The sequence below is a fragment of the Haematobia irritans genome, chromosome 1, assembly GCF_050003625.1.
Source record: "Haematobia irritans isolate KBUSLIRL chromosome 1, ASM5000362v1, whole genome shotgun sequence".
Classification (NCBI taxonomy): Eukaryota; Metazoa; Arthropoda; class Insecta; order Diptera; family Muscidae; genus Haematobia; species Haematobia irritans.
The window spans coordinates 3,288,526-3,294,525 of NC_134397.1; the positions used below are offsets into that span (position 1 = coordinate 3,288,526).

The 6,000-nt window shown below is 32.0% G+C and overlaps 1 protein-coding gene across 2 annotated transcripts in view; it reads right to left on the minus strand.

Moving 5' to 3' along the window:
• The window catches only part of 5-HT2A (5-hydroxytryptamine receptor 2A), a 136,126-nt gene extending 132,840 nt beyond the window's left edge, over window positions 1–3,286 (minus strand). For both annotated transcript variants that reach the window (XM_075288957.1, XM_075288955.1), the window contains exon 1: window positions 2,516–3,286. The gene's annotated coding sequence lies outside the window, so the exon portion shown is untranslated. The remainder of the gene's footprint in view (window positions 1–2,515) is intronic.
• Between the last annotated feature and the right edge of the window lie 2,714 nt (window positions 3,287–6,000).

Here is a 6,000-nt window from a genome sequence, read left to right on the forward strand (position 1 = left end):
CCAAACATAATATATTCTAACATATTAACATAGATGTCCCAAACATTTAGTGTTAGTTTAGGAAAATTACATGTTCGCACTTAAATATATTGTGGTTTAAAATCGTGCCCGAAACACATTTTGTTTATATCGGAACATATGAAAAACATATTTTTCTAACAGTGTAGATTTAATAAAAACTTTCAACATTTTAGTTGTAATTTTTGAAAAAACCCACATGTATAAAAACCTCTTCTTAAATTCGCAAATATTTTTTTTCTTGAGGTACGTGCGTATTAATGATAATTTTTTTGCTAATTGACAACCAAATTAGCTGATTTTTCATTCAACTTGTACAAAACTCTTGTAGCTTTCGATACCGTTACAGTTTTGTGGACAAAAACAAAAACAACGCTGACAGTGAGTCTCAAACACACAAAAAGTTGCCCACAGGCAACTTTAGGGTCGAAAGGGTTAAGTATCCGTCATAATTTGGATTTTTGAACTGCCATTTGTTTGTGCGTGAATAACTTCATTAATATATCGCGAAAAGAAAATGAAAATTCGATAAATGAGATCTGTATCCTAATTTTATTTTTAAAACCAGATAAGTCCCTAAAAAACAATTTTTTTAAAAAGCCGCATCTTTGGCTCGGAATCAATACCATACCAAAATCTTTATTGGAAGGTCATAATCTTTGGATCCAAGTAAACTTTTTTTGAGTGGTAGAAATAACCGCACTCTGAAGGAACAGTTTACTATTCTGTGGAATGAAAATTTATTTTGACTCTAAAAATCTTCTTCAATAGCAAATAAAAAGGATTATAGATAATTATTGAAATGGTTGTCAGAAACTGGGATTTATTTGCTTTTAAAGCAAATAATTTGTTTAAAATTTCGTAACGGAGGAAACTATTTTTACTTTGTTTGTAGTGAGGAAGCACAACACTAATGGTGCCAATAGTTTTTTCTTACCTAAAAGTTAGAGCAGGATATGGGTCAAGCGATCTCTACATCAATACGAGAGCAGAGATTTTTGATACTTTATCCTCCGTGGTTTTTGTTAACATCAATGTTTCTTTAAAAGCAAATACAAGAGATTATAGACCATCTTTACACTGAAAAAAATATTGTCGTGAGTTCAAAGATTTCATGTCTTTAAAATACGAATGCAAATTTAGTTTAGCATAGAAGACGCATTTCTCTAATATAAAGTTTTTTTCCTTGTCCAAAAGTCGATAAACTTTTCAATCAAGTCGTATTTTCCTTATAATTAAGTGATTTGACTAAAAAATGGGTATCATAATATGAAAGAAAATATGTTTGGGCTAAGGTCAACTCAAATAAATAAATAAATTTAATAATTCAGAAAAATTCTTTAGATTTAATGAAATTGTCTTTAAATTTGTTGTCTTTTTGCATCTTGACTACAAAGCAAAAAATCGTTCAAATATAGGACATGTTTTTTAACACTTTATTTTAAAGACGTTTTTACTTTAAAAATAGCATAAATTCTACTGGAAGTCGAGTCTTAATTTGGAAAATAAAGTTGTCGTTAACTCGTTTTTAAAGGACTTTGATAGCATATGAAGAAAAAAAGCTGAAAAAGAGAACAATTAAAATTTGCTTCCTAAAAGCAAGCACACAAAACCCAAATCTAAAAGAGAATTGTGTCTTAAAAGTATCCTTACTTGTATTCTCCGCTTCTTTGGCTCGGAATCAATACCAAAATTTTTACAGTAAAGACAAAATCTTTGGAACCGGGCACGCTTTTTTTTCAGTGTATACCACTTCTCATATAATCGAGAGGATTTTAGAATTTAAAATACAATCAAATAACGGATCGGTAAAGCTCTAGTCAAATTCTTTGTAGTCCTTTAACTCTTCCGCTTCCGCGGTAAAACCATTTATACTAGAATAAATTCCTCTTAAAGTGGTGTGGTGGGTAAATCCCACATATGTTACATAGGAACTTTCGTCTTCAAATTCGGACCAAGCCCCAATCGATTATACGAATCTTCCTGGAATCAGCTATATCTGTTTAGATGTGGAAGTGTAACCTCACACATATACATATACATCTCTCGATATTTGCTACACACACAAAAAATATCAATTAATTTTCTTGTCAATACAATTAAAAATATGTTTAAATTTGAGCTGACAACGTAATTTGTAAATACAATTACGATTTTATTTTGTCACATTAGCAACCAAATTTGTTATATCAACAAAAATTTTGTTTTACATAAAAATTTTCTTTAACAACAATTTATTGTAAGTTAAAAAACTATAATATTATTTTGTGTGTAATTATAATATTATTTTGTTTCATGTGTAATATTTTCAAAAGACTATGGAAAGACAATTGCAATAAAATAATGTTTTTTTATAAAGTTATTACATGCATTTAATTTTTGTCTCGATTTCCTTCTCTTTACAAGTGGCCCCATTAAAATTTTGTTAGCTAAAAAATGGTTTTTTATAGTTATTGTAATTTGTTCGTTATGTAGAACATATTTCTTCTTCTATTACCTAAGATACTTTATCAAATGTTTCAGTTTTTTTAATTGGCTTATGTGCATATGCATTTATTATTCACTTTTTTGGATTTGCAATTATTTTTAATAATCTCTTTTTGTCAGAAAATTTCATTTACATTTTATCACTATCTATTTTACAATTTTTGTTTTCATTGTTGATTTTTTTCTACATTCACTTTTATAATTACTAGCCGCAATGCATTCCAGATTTTTAAAATATTTTTTTTAATTTGTGGTTTTTTATTATTTTGTCATTTTGACAAATTTTCTTGGCAATTGTTTTAGCGGCGGGTTTTTGTTTGTGCTTGCATTTAATTACAGTTGATGCATTTCCTTTCTATTCTGTTGTATTTCATTTCAATTTCACTCTCACTATTTCAAAGAAAACGCTAAGATCCATGACTTGAACGTTCCAATCGCGACGAGTTATCACAACAAACTGAATTTGTGAATTTTCCTCATAGGATTCTTACATTGTGCTGTGCTATAGTGACCATGGTGGCAGCAACAGAGACGCACCAAACATTAGCAATAGCAGCAACAACAGCAGGAGCAGTTGAGACAGCAGTACAGCATCACTGGTTAGTTAACAGAATTTCCACTTTAGGCCATCTACAGTCCTCTCGCAAATGTTAAGCAACAGCAAGAGTTTGTGTGTGCTTTTGGGGTGGAGGGGGAATATTCATTGAAAAGCCAACTAATAGGGGGATGCTGTTAAGAACATTTGTTTTGGGATTTTTTTACAGCCCCGGCGCGAGAGATAAAAACGTGATGGAAAATGAGCTTCACACTATTGCCACTTTGTGGAGAGAGAATATATTATGGTTTATTTCTTTGGGGTTTCTTTTTGAGTAAAGCCATATGTCTTCTCGCAGCATATACAAAGTAGAAAAACACGTGCTTATTTCCCCTCTGGAGGCACGTGTATGGATAGAAGCAATTCTTGGAAGCAAAGAATTTCCTGATGCCTTTATATTTTCCAAAATAAACAAAATAACAACAAAACCCCACAACAAATAAGCAAAGAGAAAATACTTGTACTACTCATCATGAGTGTTTGTTTATGTTTTGATTGTTGTTGTTGTTGTTCTCTACGCCCCTTAGTATTGTTTTTGGCTTTTATTGACTTGGTGCGGTGACGTACTGCAGCTTATGTGTGTGTAGAATGTGTTCCATGAATGAATCGCCACATTGGCCATATTCGTAATTGCAACTTGTCAAAACAATCTTACAAAAAAATATTGAAATGTAAATTTCATGGGAAACCACCCCATTAATTGGCAGTGGTGAGGTAGATGCCATAACTGATTCGTGTATGACGGGTTCGACTTTGCAACAAACAGCTGCCCCTCTCTCTTGACTTTTGAAAACCATCTGTAGGTCTCTCTTGTCCCCCAGTTGCTGGTAATGCCGGTTTTGTTGTAGATTGTTCGCAGGTGATTAATTGCTTTTATTAATTGTTGATATTTGCCAATAATTTGTAAGTGATTAATTCCCGACGTGCGTATTTATATTTTTTTTGTAAATAATTTTGCTTGTTTAAATTTTCATCCATGTTGTGCAGTACTTTAAAATTGCGACCATAAAATCAAGGGGTATAAATTTGAACAGCATCGTTGTTCTTTGATGATTTAAATTTGAAAAAAAAAAATTAAAGCAAATTTTGGACTTGAGCCAAAATATGGTTCTGCCTTAATTCCATTTAGAATATTAGCACTAAAAATAAATAATCAATCGAATATATTTTGTAAGACAACTGTTTCTGGTAGTTCTATATTTCTAATGGTACTATACTGGCTGATGCCTACATTTTTTATTTGAACACGCCCATATTACTTAGAAGCGGGAAGCTGTTGAATGTTTTCGTAAATTGAGCCAAACTTCCCTTTGCCGATATTTTCTTAGTCCTTAAATATTTGTACTTAGAATATTGTAGTTCTGTTCAATAGAAGTTTGAATTGAAATCGGTTTGAAAGTTATAAGAAAAGAATAAGAAATATATATTCTTGCGATATGCGAATCCAAATATCGGAACATGGTCATGTATTGGCGTTACCACAATGATGGCAGCCAAAAGCGGTATCCGTAAACCCCAAATATTTGTTGACAATCACAATATTTATTGTGAATTTCTCAGTTGCACTTAAATTTTTGATGTAATTTTTTTCATTTAAAATGCAATCGTACGATGAAAGTTTATATCGCATCCCATGATGGTTAAAAAATACGTATGGTACTTTGTTGAACTAATTGACATGGGTGCTCTTTATAGACGTTCGAATGGCGAACCCAATCTAGTATTGGTCACGCATTTATTGAGACATTTTACAAAACTAAAATGCTCGGAAATTTTCCAAGCGTAATATTTGGACACGATTTTTGTGTCCTACTCCAGTACGGTATTGAAACTTTAGAGTGCAAGGGTGACATATAAAATTTCTCAAACATTAACAAGGGGCGTGTGATGTAGTTTTCATTTCATTGATGATGGTATGGAAAGTGGAATCCATGAAGAAAAACTTTCACCTGCAAAAAATATCTACGCCATTAAAATTATATCAAAGTAGTCAAAGAAGAAAAAAATATTACGAGCTTCCCTCAACATTGAAAATCTGTTGCTTATTGTGTCATCTTTATTAGATAAAAAAATTGCGACGTTGTGATATTCCATCACTGCATTGAATATTGAAGCCAAAATTTTTGATTGCCACAAAACAAACAAAAAACTGCTGTCATAGTTTTTTTTTTCATTTGCAGTTGTAGGGTCTGGTGTTGGTGTCCTTCCTTTGTATATCCTTGTTTTGTTCATGTCATCAGTTTATTATTTACCATGGATAACCTGAAAAAGTGGATGGGGAACAAAAGGTGCTCTGCTTACCTTTGGTTAACACAAGACCAAGAAATATATCTAGCCAAGCAAAAATTATTTTTATTTATTTGATTTTTTTTGTTGATGTTGAGTTATTTTGTGGCTTTGTTTTTTCTCCACCTTTGAATTTCGACATTTCTTGTATGGCTTGGCTTTGGGAATAGGATTTTGTTGTTATTGCCGTTGTCGATTTCCCTCAATGCATGTTTTGTTCTGTGTATTGTTGTCAAAACACCTTCTTTTGACACTTGTAATTACCTGGTGTGAGTAGATTTTTTTCGCATAAAGGTTTACGTGGTCAATATTGAGGAGGGTTGAGGGGGATGGGATGGTCTGTCATTTACCTGATATGTTGTTGAGCTTTAATTTTTCTCTGTTGTTTTTCATATTTAGTACCCCGATCACGTTTATGCCTAGTACACTCGTAGTGCGTTAGAAATCAAAGTTTCAACAGACTCTCAGAGATATGCTCCTATAAGCATAGAGTAACACAACCACATTCACATTTATGGCAATGTAAACACGTAAAGACGTGAGTCTAAACCGAAGAGACTCATTAATGTGTTGAGAACAGATTTCTTGCAGATTATTCGTATATGAGTTACTCC